Below are 12831 nucleotides of genomic sequence, written 5' to 3' on the forward strand. Positions count from 1 at the left end.
TGTGTTTTAATGTCTACACATTGTGCCTCTTGTAAGAGAATAGAATGCTCTCTTCTTTTTGGCTGCCAGGAAGCTCATCTTAGCTCTTTAGCTTTTTCTGTTCCATTGCTTTTTGAAATTCTAAGGCTTTTTGAAATCCATCTTGGAATGAGGGTCACAGATGGTTAAGCACAAGTCTGATTCTCCTCCACACATGACTGCCATCTTCCTCCTGTGACAATAATTCTAAAAAGCATTTTTCTTCAGGGTTCATAGAGATTGGCTGCACTGTGACGTTCATGGGCCCTGGGCATCTTTGCCTTTGTGGGTCCCCTTCTTTATTAAAAATAATGTTAAAAGTGGCATTTAATGACTGCATCGGTATAAAGACAAATATATTAGTATCCTATATTAAAACATTTTCTTTGACCTACAAGTTCATTTTTTTCCCATCTGATTAAGAAATTCAAACTTTTTTGTGCATTCTACTGTGTCTATTGGATAAGTTGGCCTTCAACAGAGGTGAGGCTAGTTAAGAAAGTGGGGCAGAGACTGAAAATCACTCTCTGGCTTAGAAACTCACCACTCTCCAAGGTAAGAAGCTGTTTTTTGAGTTTGCGAAGAGGGCATTTGCTGTGTTGGGTGCGGTGGAAGTGTGGAGGGAGCACCTGTGTGAGGGTCTAGGGGGCCCAGGCTAGTCTTACCTCCTCCACCAAGCCCTGGAATGGTTGGAAGTTACTGGCCCATGGAAGACTTCAGACAAGTCCAATCTGTCAAATGTGTGTCCTGGGGAGGCTGGGGAGATGGGGAAGGGGTCAGTTAGCACTGGCCAGTGTCTCTAAGGAGCAAATCTCAACTCCTTGCAGGGGGTGTTCTTTAGGGCTCCCCTTCCCACCATCATGAAAGGTTTCTCAAAATACAACTTAATATTTTTTCATGATTTTTTTTTTCCAACCAAAACAGCTATCATGTAAAAACCTCTAATATTTACATATAATGAAAGAATCCTCATATTTGGAAAGGTTGAAAAATCTATTTCAAAGTGTTACATGTTATTATTTAATTACGACCTTTTGAAACATAATAAGGCCATGGGAAGATGCTTTGGGAAGGGGCCACCTTCTCCTTCAACAGATTAAGCTTCCTAAACCGTTAGGGGTGGGTAGAGTTGCCAGATTTAGGAAGTCAAAATACAGGACACCCAGTTAAATTTGAGTTTTCGATAAACGATGAACAATGTTTTAGAGTATGCCTTATGCAATATTTGCAATATCTGGCAACCTTCTTTGGGTCCAAAGGGGATTTGTGAGTGAAGGTCAAAATGATCTGGTCATGGATGTGGAAGGGTTGAGTCTCAGGGTACCTACACAGAACAAGTGTAATGAAAGAAGATGAGAGTTAGATGAGCTAATATTTGTAAAGCCAACTTTTGAATAACATCAACCTATAGTAAAGTCAATGATTTCTAAACTTATCACACCCAGGGGACCGTGTTCAATTTTTCTCTGTTGATAGCCCATGGCTATCTGAATGTCAGCCCTTTAATCGGCACCCAGCTCTACGACTTCATCAACATCTTATCAGAGTTTCTGATTGGCATGAGTCAACTGCTGATGATAAAGCCATTATTGACAGGGTCCCCTTAAATTGGTGTGAATCCAGCCAGAGACAGATTGAGGCAGCCTGTGTGGACTCACTGTGGGTATATAGACAGTCCCCGCTGGGACATTCTCAAACACTGAAGCTAGCTCTAGGACTCTGAGTGACCCCACTGAGGATCCCAGTTTCATACTAGTGATTGGAGTCGTTAATGACATAGAGCACTTAATATACTATAAATTAGATTACCCAACACCATGTGTTGGAATTATTTCCTTCCTACCTTTGAATGACAAAGTAATAAAGCCAAGCTTGCTTTCTTGTGGCTCCACAGAATTGACTAATTCTCTGTCCCCGCTTTGGGATGCCCCGTCAGAGCAGACGTGATGTGCTCAGGTACACAGGCTGGCACTTAGACAAACGTGCGGGCAGAGTCAGAAACGCTCTTAATTAAATAACAATTATAACCAAGAAATAAGAACTAATTAGATAGAGAAAAATCTAGTGTCAGCATAAATAGCTTTAAACTGCAAAATAATCTTACTCCCAATTTAATTGCTTATGTAATTAGAGTTAATTGCAGAGTAGAGGTTTGGTTAACATAATAAAATGTTCTTTTTTTTTTTAAATAGTGATTAGGTAGTTAGCCAGAGCAGTTAAAATAGTTTAGATTTTGGGGGATGGTGAAAGGCCATCTTGTAGTGGTTTGGCATGTGGGATCCGGCAGCAGGCAGACCTCACTAGTTGGGTGATCTGGGGCAAGTCCTTGCATCCCCGAGTCCTGCTCTTCTCAGGAGCAAAAACTGAAGTGAAACTGCTCTCTTCTGCAAAGGATTTTTTCCTGGGAGTTAAATGAGGCCTGATGGGCAAAGGGCCTACTTGGTGCCTGGTGCATCGGAGGGAGTCTGTAAATGGTACCTATGACAAAAGTCCTTTCTACTACAGTTCTGCCCTTACGCTTCACGCTTCCCTGTCTAACTTCCACACCACGGTGGAGACCAGCAATATGGATGGATGGCTGAAACCATGTTGGCATTGGGAATTGTCCTTTGCCATCTCCTTTTCTTTGCACACTTCCTCCTCTGGGTAAATAAGTCGTCTGTTGGTGGCTGTTTTTGTCATTGTTATGTTTGGTGAACTGCCCCATTCATTAGGAATCTAATGTCACATTTCATTGGACTTTCTCAGGAGATGGGGTCCAAACACAGAACCAGGTAGGGACCTCAAGCAGAATTTCCTGCAGAGCTAAAGAGCTGAAAGAGGAAGCTGAGAATTCCCCATCACCTGAGGTCCAAACCGTGGGACACCAGCTGGCAGGTGGGTATGGAAGGCCTTCAGTATCCACTGGGCCAGCCAGCTAACTGTTGGTGGACATCATAATTATTCCCCTCTAATAGCACGGGAGGCACACTCCACATCTTCCTGACCTCTTCTTCACTCCTCCCTTGATTAGTGACTTTGAGATGTCAACTGATGTCTTGAAGTCAAAGACCACCAGGAATACACCTGTAGTTAAACAACTGGGGTTGGTTACTCGTGAAGCAAGGGAGAGTGTATATCATGGGGGTACATGGGGCATCTCAGTAAGCGGATGTTATAAAGGACTTATTAAAGGATTTGCGCTTGTGTTAGGTGGTTTGGGGGAGAGTTTAGGAAACGGGGTTTTACTCTGAATTGGATGCTTCATGGAAGTGAGGGTACTTCTATGATTGGGCATATCCATAAATCTTATCCCTAGGGAAGGCAGACCAGAGCGAGGCTGATGCTGTCGTTGGTAAAGAAGTAGCAGCCGCTCTTGTTAGCAAGGAGAGAGGGATGTTTGGGGTTTTATGGTTTTGACTATGTTCATGTAATTGTCCTTGTTCAGGCATGATTACAGAGGGGTCTTGTTTTTGTTTTGATAGTCATTGTGGTCACAGAGTGGCCTTGTCTGATGGTGATGTTCTGAGAAATTGTTTTCACATTGGACAGGAGAACACCAAGGCCCAGCTATGAGTACATGGCCAGATACCAGATGCCAGAGGCTTTTCTTGCCCAGGGAGAAAAAAACGACCAAGTTCTGGGCTCTATATTTGAAGCTACCTCCCATCTCCAGAGAGAATCCATTCTCATTTACTCTCCACTACGTGGTGAGCTTTAACAGCAAGACCAAGGCCAACATTTTGGGTGGTTAAGTTTCAATTCGGAAGCAACTCTTTAGGAAACCTCTGGTGACCACATATCTAAAACCTTGTTTTTCAATCAGCTTTATCAGTAAGAAAGCAGATAAATGTTTCTCTTCCACCCATGCCTCATTTCTCAATTGGTTCCAAACTCCAGAAGAAAGAGAAAAGTGTTATATATTGATTCCCTCCAAAAACTCAGCTGTGACCACTACAGATCCCTGATGGTAGCGTGTTGCCCAAAAGGCAAGGACCATCTTGGAAACTTCCATTGGCTAGAGGACCAGGGAACTTTGGTAACTGTTGCTCAAAGTGTGTGGGGCCTCTGGACCAGAGCGTCAGCATCTCCTGGGAACTCTTTAGAAAAGCAGATTTTCTGACTCCACCCCAGACCTGCTGAATCAGAAATTCTGGGGTGGGGCTCAGCAGTCTGCATGAAGCAAACCCTCCAAGTGATGCTTATGCATGCTCAAGTTTGAGAACAACTGGTATACAGGAAAGAGCATGGCATTGAGGGCCAGAAAACAGAGTCCCCAGCCCCGCCTCTGCCATTATTAGCTGTGTGACCTTCCTTCAGAGAAGCCTCCATATTTTCACCTGTAAGATGGAGATAATCCCTAAGTCCCAGGCTTCTGATGGAGGTGAGAATGGAAAAGTCCCGTTCAGGAGCTATAGTCATGTAAATATCACCAGCATTTTGCTTTGATCCTGCGTGGCTCAGTCAGTCTCACTCTGCTTATAAGAATGTACCAAAAGTGCTTTTTTTTTTAAGCAACAATCAGAGCAATTGATAGAAAGACAACTTAGCACTCTTGTTCCCCAGTAAGATTCTCAACTCATCCCTCCAACATGTGTCTTTTGAAAATGGGCACAAAAGTTCATTTAGTCCACAAAACAGTGCATTTGGTTTGTCCAGTGAGGGCAGTGCAGCTGGACAGGGTCTGGGGGAAAGCAGAGGCCATCAGGGTGGATGGGGTCAGATTGCCAAGAGCCTTGCCCACTATTCCCAATAGCATGGGCTTTAACCTGATGAAAGTTAGGTAGGCAGGGCAGTCAATACCTGGCTCTGGGCACTGTTCAGTATGCAATAACAGAGCACTATCTGGTGTGGAGGTTTCGTTTCATTTTGTTTTAATTGTGGTAAAATATATGTCAACATAAAAATTACTATCTTCATTTCTAAGTGTATGGTCCACTAACATTGTTGTCCACTCAGTCTCCAGAGAAATTAGAACATTTGTACACTGCTGATGAAAATGTAACTAAAGGTCTATACTCATTAAATAATAACTCTCCATTCCTCCCTCACCCAGCCCCTAGCAACCACTGTTCTACTTTCTGTCTCTATGATTTTGACTATTTTAAAGGGGGATCTACATAAGTAGAATTATAGTGTTTGTCTTTTATTATTGGCTTATTTCACTCAGTATAATGTTCTCAAGGTTCATCCATGTTGAAGGATATGACAGGATTTCATATGCTGAAATATGGAAGGCTGAATATTATTCCATTGAATGTACATCCCACATTTTGTTTATCTATTCATCCATCAATAGACCCTTAGGTTGTTCCCACCTTTTGGCTGTTGTGAATAATGCCGCTGTGAACATGGGTATACAAATATCTCTTTGAGCCTCTTCTTTCAATTCTTTTGGATATATATTCAGAAGTAGAATTGCAGGTTCACAGGGTAATTCTGTTTTTAATTATTTGAGGAGCCACCAAACTGTTTTCATAACACCAGCACCATTTTACATTCCCATTAATGGTGCACAAGTATTCCAATATCTCCACATTCTAGTGTGGAAGTTTCTGAGTGCCCCAAAGGCCTACAGGACAGGGAGAAGAGACCGCAAGGGAACATCAATGAGTAATGTCTCAACTAAGTCAAGTGTCTAAACTTTTCCTCCTAAGGAGCGTTTGAACAGATGAACTGGAATGGGAGCTCTTTGAAGGAAGGATCATATTTTATTTATCTTTGTATGCCCAGGACAGAGCCCAGCTCGTGGCTCTCATTAAATGTTGAATGATTCAATTGAATGAGCAAAACTGTTTCTGCATTAGGTAGTGGAGAAAAGTGTGGTCCATGTTCTCAGCTTACTTTGGAAGGGATATTATTCTGCAGGACAGTCAGCATTCAAGGAGGGCTCCCACCACTAAGTTCTGTGGGGCTCATCCTCGTAACTAGCAGCGGGCCAAGCAAATTGCAGCTGTCCACAGATGTTGGTAGAATGAATGCATCCACATGGTAACATCTTTTAAATGAAGGGCTTCTGGGAATCTCACTGCAAAAACAGATATATCCATCTCTAGGACCTGTGGAACATTGGAAGCTGCCCCCAACCTGCCTTTAACATGTAGCCAGGTGGAGACCCTGCTCCACTCCATGGTTGTGGTAGATGCTTCCTGAGAATATATACCTTCTCCCTCTTCTTCTCTGCCTTGACTTTTTTCCAGATATCTGAAATTTTCTGGTGGGGGCGGCATTTGGTAAGGCAGATGGGACCCATCTTCAACAGACACATCTGTCCCAATCCTGGCATGGCAAACAGGGAAAAATCCAGGGATGCCTACTCCCCTGCCTCCTCCCCACTACCCTTCTGCCCTGGAGATCTCTCCCTAGATTTGAAGAAAGGCTCCAAGAATTCAAAGAAGGTCTGATCTCAATTATTCTGAATTTTCCTATTTGACCCCTCATTTGTAGCTTTCATGAGCTGTGGTGCCTTATGACAAGAAGCCTATCGATTGGGTTGAAGACAGAAAGGAAAGCACTGGAATGGTTGGAAGGGTCCAGCCCTCACACTATTTGTGCATGTGCACATCTACCCCCCTGTTAACTTATCCCCCACCAAATCTGCCTGAGCCCCTGTAATAGAAGATTGTCATGGGTCCCACCATGCTTCATCTAAGGCAGATGCCGTTAATGATTTCTCCTGGGACACAGCTCCATTGCAGGGTTTCCATCTCCACCCACTTCATACCCCCCTCCTTTCCCACAGAAAGGGAACAGGGTTAAGTGCTGGGAAGTATTTCCCTCAGCATGGTCCCTCCAAAGGATAGCCTTAGATGGGCTCAAGGCTTAGACCTTTTGTGGCCCCTCCCCATCCCCCAGTTCTGTCCATCAAGCAGAACAATTTCTTACCTACCTTTCTCTCTCTGATCTGTTATGTCAGAATTCTGTGGTTATTTCTCTTTGGCATATTTCCCATAAAACCCAGTTAGCCAAGAGACGGTGTGTCATTGACTGAATTGTTTCATCTTAGTTATGGAGGCAAATAAATTTATAGTTTGAAGGCCTAACCCCCCAGTGTGGCCGTATTTGTAGTAAGGAAGTGTTAAGGTTAAATAAGGTCATAAGAGTAGAGCCCTGATCTGATAGGATTACTGTCCTTATAAGAAAAGACACCAGAGGACTCATGTGTTCTCTTCTCCCTCTCTCTCTCTCTCTGCCATGTGAGTACACAGCGAGAAGACATCATCCACAATCCAGGAACGGAGGCTTCACCAGGAACTAAATTGGCCAGCACCTTGATCTTGGACTTCCAGCCTCCAGAACTGTGAGAAATAAATTTCTGTTGTTTAAGGCACCCAGTCTGTGATATTTTGTTATCACAGTATACTCTGCTTCACAAAAGAAGGGGAGAGGCCTCCAGGCTAGCAACTTCATAAGGTCCTGTCCTCCCCAGCCCACCCACTGTCCAGGTCATCCTAGCTGCAACCACACTCCCCATTCTTGTCTGCCTTCAAGGAGTCATACCTCCTGTCTGAGACCAGTGCCAGTCCATATAGGAATTTGTATAATTTAGAAAACGGCAGCCCTTCTAGTCAGACACAGCCTCCCCCCACCTCACCTCATGGACATATTTGAAAGAGAAAGATGCTTTGCTGTAGACAGAACTCTGTGCTAGGACACACAGCTTGGAGAATAGCAAATGGCCTGGACTTTAATCCTGTCACTTCTTTGGTCAGTGCCTAAAGTCCCCAACCTTTTTGGCACCAGGGACCGGTTTCATGGAAGACAATTTTTCCACAGACCAGGGGTGGGTCACGGTTTCAGGATGATTCAAGTGCATTACATTTATTGTGCACTTTATTTCTATTATTATTACATTGCAATATATAATGAAATAACTATACACCTCACCATAATGCAGAATCAGTGGGAGCCCTGAGCTTGTTTTCCCTTGCCACTCACTGATAGGGTTTTGATATGAGTCTGCAAGCAATTCAATTGATTTATTATGGTCTCTGTGTAGTCAAACCTTTCTGCTAATGATAATCTGTATTTGCAGCCGCTCCCCAGTGCTTGCATCATGCCTCTGCTCCACCTCAGATCCATCAGGCATTAGATTCTCATAGGGAGCGCGCAACCTAGATCCCTCACATGTGCAGTTCACAGTAGGGTTTGCGCTCCTATGAGATTCTAATGCCACCACTGATCTGACAGGAGACGGAGCTCAGGTGGTAATGCGAGCGATGGGGAGCAGCTGTAAATACAGATGAACCTTCACTCACTCTCCCACAGCTTACATCCTGGTGTTCGGCCTTGTTCCTAACAGGCCATGGACTGGTACCGGTCTGTGACCTGGAGGTTGGGGACCCCCGGCCTAAAGGATACGTTTGTACATGGGAGCCTGAGTCTAATTACACCTATCTTCTTTTTTTTATTTTATTTTATTTTATATTGGAGCATAGCTGATTTACAACGTGGTGCTAGTTTCAGGTGTACAGCAAAGTGATTCATTTATACATATATATGTATCTATTCTTTTTCAAATTCTTTTCCCATTTAGGCTATTAGAGAATATTGAACAGAGTTCCCTGTGCTATACAGTAGGTCCTTGTTGGTTATCTATTTTAAATACAGTAGTGTGTACAGGTCAATCCCAAACTCCCAATCTATCTCTCCCCCCTCCTACCTTCTGTGGGTCATTGTTTCATGAGCTATAAGTGTCTTTCTCCTGTTCTTCCCCATACATTTTTGTAGTATTTAGTCCGTGTACATTTAATGTGATTATTGATATGCTTGGGTTTAAGTCCACCATCTTGCTATTTGTTTTCTATTGTTCCTCTATTCCAACATTCATCCTTTGGGGAGGATTAATTAATATTTTTAAAAGTTTATGTTATTTCCTGTTGTCCATACCACTTTGCAATATTTTTTCATGGGTGCTCCACGAATTATAATATGAATCTTTAACTTCTCACAGCATAATTAAAATTAACATACCATTTCAATAAAATGTAAGAATCTTCAAATGTATAATTGCATTTACTGTCCCCATCCCTGGGGCAGTATGCTGTTGTATATTTTTTCCTCATACATTGTAAACCCTACAGTAACATTAATATTATTTTTTTACTTAAACTGTCAATTGTCTTTTAAAGAAATTAAGAGAAGGAAAACAGCTAGCGTTTTAGACTCACCCATATATTTACCACTTCTGATGTTCTTCGTTCCTTTCTGAGGTTTTAGTTTCCATCTCGTGCCAGTTCCCTTCATTCTGGAAAACTTCCTTTAGTATCTCCTATAGTGAAGTTCTGCTGGAGACAAATTCTTTTAGAGTTTGCTTATTTTAAAATGTCCTTAGTTTACCTTCATTTTGAAGGGTATTTTAACTGGATATAGTATTCTGCGTTAACTTATTTTTCTTTCAGTGTTTTAAAGATGCTATCCAGTTGTCCTCTGTTGCTTCTAATAGAAGTTGTTATCCATTTGTTGTTCTCCTATTTCTAATGTGTCTTTTCCCCTCTGGGTACTTTTTAAAAATTTCTCTCTCTTTTGTTCTTAGCAGTCTGATATTATGTGTGTAGGTGTGCTTTTTTCTGTTTTAATATGTCTTCAGTTTTACTGAGATTTTTGGATTTTTAGGTTCATGTTTTCACCAAGTGTGGGAATTGGTATATTGGGAATCTTCTTGGAGTATTTCTTCTGCCCACCGTCTCTTTCTCCTGTCCTCTGTGGCTCCAATTACACATATGTCAGACCAATTGATATGGCCCTATAAGTCACTGAGTCTTTGTTTAAGTCAGTTAACAACAACAAAAATGTTTTCAGTCATTTTACTCTCATCCTTGTCTGCTAATTGCAAAAGAAAGGACATGTGTCATTTCTACCCATTTTTGTTGAGCCAAGACAAGTGACATGGCCAATGACCAACTCCAGGGGATAGGGAGATATAATCCTATCTTGTGCCCTAAAGATGGAAAATCAGTGTCTCTTTGTATTGACTGGTTTTTCTTCTTGACTACGAGTCACATTTTCCTGCCCCTTTGCATATCCAACAAGTTCTTACTGTTTTCTGGGCAATGTAGTTGATACATCATAGGGAGACTGGATGATGTTTTTCATTTTTAAGGAATGCAGGCTTTGCTTTGGCATGCAGTGAAAGAACTAGCAGATCCCAATGGTTCTATCAAGCTTGACTTTATTCTTCGACTTTGTCTATAGCCCCACGATGTGGCCCTTATATTAGGACCTTACAAGACATGCCCTTTTTGAGCATCCCCACTGAATGTGTGGGGTGATCATGAGACCTTGTGGAATCTTGCCTATCTGTGAGCAGTCTAGTCCTTGGCCAGGGGAACTCTAATGCAGATTTTGGGGTCTTCCCTCTGCCCATCTCCCTCACCTCTGGTACCCTGGCCAGCAAATTCCAGTCACTTCAGTAGCATGAAACTCTGATCTTTACCACCTCAGTTCAGTGAGGTTGTCTTGCTTTTCTGGTCTCACCACGATGCACAGTGGCCCAGAAAGTGATCCCAAGCAAAAAGCCCAGGCAAACATGGGGACTTACCGTGCGTGCATGTTTCCTTTTCTCAAGGAATCCAGTCTTGGGTTTCCTGTTGTTAAGGTCTGAAACAGTCACTTCATGTGTTTTGTACAACTTTATGTTTGTTAGTAGCAGGAAGTATCTGTTACTCTGTCATGGCCACAAATGGAAGTTTCCTCCTTCCTCTTCTTGATGTCATATCCAATAAGTCACTAAATCTGTAAGTTTGTAGTGCTGTTTACTAATATTTCTGGTTTTCCACCTTTAGGGAACAAGGCAGTATTATACCTCCTGATCCCCTTGAGTTGGTCACTGGCCATGTCACTTGTCTTGGTTAAACAAAAGTGAGTATTAATGACATGTGTCCTTTCTGGATGGAAGCTTTTAAAAGTCAGTGTGCATTTCACCATATTGCTATCCCTTCTACATGATTGGTTATATGACAGAAGGTGGAAAGTCTATTAGCCTCTAAATTAATATTTCAGTACCATATGATACAACAATATCACTTCTGGGTATTTATCCAAAGAAAATGAAAACATTAATTTGAAAAGATATATGTTATCTCTATGTTCACTGCAGCACTCTGTACAATATCCAAGATATAGAAGCAACCTAAGTGTCTATAAGTGTCTGTTGATACATGGATAAAGATATATATATATATATATATATATATATATATATATATGACACATATATATGTATGTATATGTGAATGAATAATATTCAGCCGTAAAAAAGAATGAAATCTTGCCATTTGCAATAACATGGATGGATCTGGAGGGTATTATGCTAAGTGAGATAAGTCAGACAGAGAAAAATAAATGCTGTCTGATTTCACTTATATGTGGAATCTAAAAAACAAATGAACAAACAAAACAAAAGATAAACGGACTCACAGATAAAGAGAACAAACTGGTGGTTGCCAGAGGGGAGGAAGGTTTGGGGGATAGATGAAATAGGTGAAGGGGATTAAGGGGTACAAACTTCCAACTATAAAATAAATGTCATGGGGTTGTAACATACATATAGGGACCGTAGTCATTGAGGTTGTAACAACTTTGTATGATGATGGATGGTAACTGGTCTTATTATGGTGATCATTTTATAATGTGTAAAAATATTTAATCACTATGTTGTACATCTGAAACTAATATAGTATTGTATGTTAATTATAACTCAATAAAAAAACAAATGACTATGATGCAGAACAGAATCCCCTAAAAACCTGAGATGGACTGTAGTGTGAGAAGTAATTTTTTTTTAAGCTACTGGGATTTGGAGGATTGCTTGTCACTACAATAAAACCTAGACTATTCTTACTAATAAAACAATTCCATCATCTCTACTTCTCAAATTTCTATCAACACATTTCTTCTTCTACATCCACATTTAACCCTCTTCATCTCCCACCTAGACCTCCTCCAATGTTTCCACCTCCTTCCCATTTTTATAAGGGCCATCAGTGACTGTTCTTAAACAAAATCTTGTTATATTATCCCTGTCTAGTTACAAATCCAGGATGTCTCCCCATTGCCCTAAAAACATTTTGCCCTGGCATTGAAGACTCATCATTATCTGGCCTCAGTACCATTTCAGCCTCAGGTCCAGCAAACTAACCTATCCTCTGCCTCAATCATGTGGAATAATTGTCTCTTCCTTAAACACAGATGCCTTTCACCACACTGTGCTTTGGTGACTGTTGTTCCTATTGTCAGAAATGCTGTTCCCTCTAGTTTTCTTCTTGGCAAATTTATCTCTCAAGATCCAGTTCAGATATCATCTATGCTGTGACATTCTCCCTCTCCCTGACCCCTTCCTCAGCTTATGAAATTAGTCGGTCAATCTGCTCCCTTATTGTCTTCACATTTTATGATATCAGAGGTTTTTACTGGATGCACTGGCTGAACCTAGTCCTCTTCTGTATTACATTTGGCCTGCACACTGATTGTTAAACAATGGAATTACCTGGCAAAATGTCAGTATTAGGAACTGTCACACACACAAAACTACATTTGGGCTGCTTTTTAAAAATCAGAGGCTCTGGATATCCTGGGCTGCTTTACTGCATGGCAACAATCAGATAGAGCCAAGTTCCTGGTTCCCCTTTCAGATGGGGCACATGCAGTCTGATTTGCAGGTCATCCCACTTGGTTCATTTCATACACTTGCACGAGCCTGCCCAGTCCCTCTGGGAGCTGGGTTAGCAACTTCTGAAATATGGTGACCTGTTGACGTGTCTGTCTTCAACTTCACAAGATTGTTAACTCCTGGAAGATGGAATTGTGTTTTATTCATGCCTGTAACCCTTCTGG

This window comes from Delphinus delphis, chromosome 3 (assembly GCF_949987515.2).
Source record: "Delphinus delphis chromosome 3, mDelDel1.2, whole genome shotgun sequence".
Taxonomy (NCBI): Eukaryota; Metazoa; Chordata; class Mammalia; order Artiodactyla; family Delphinidae; genus Delphinus; species Delphinus delphis.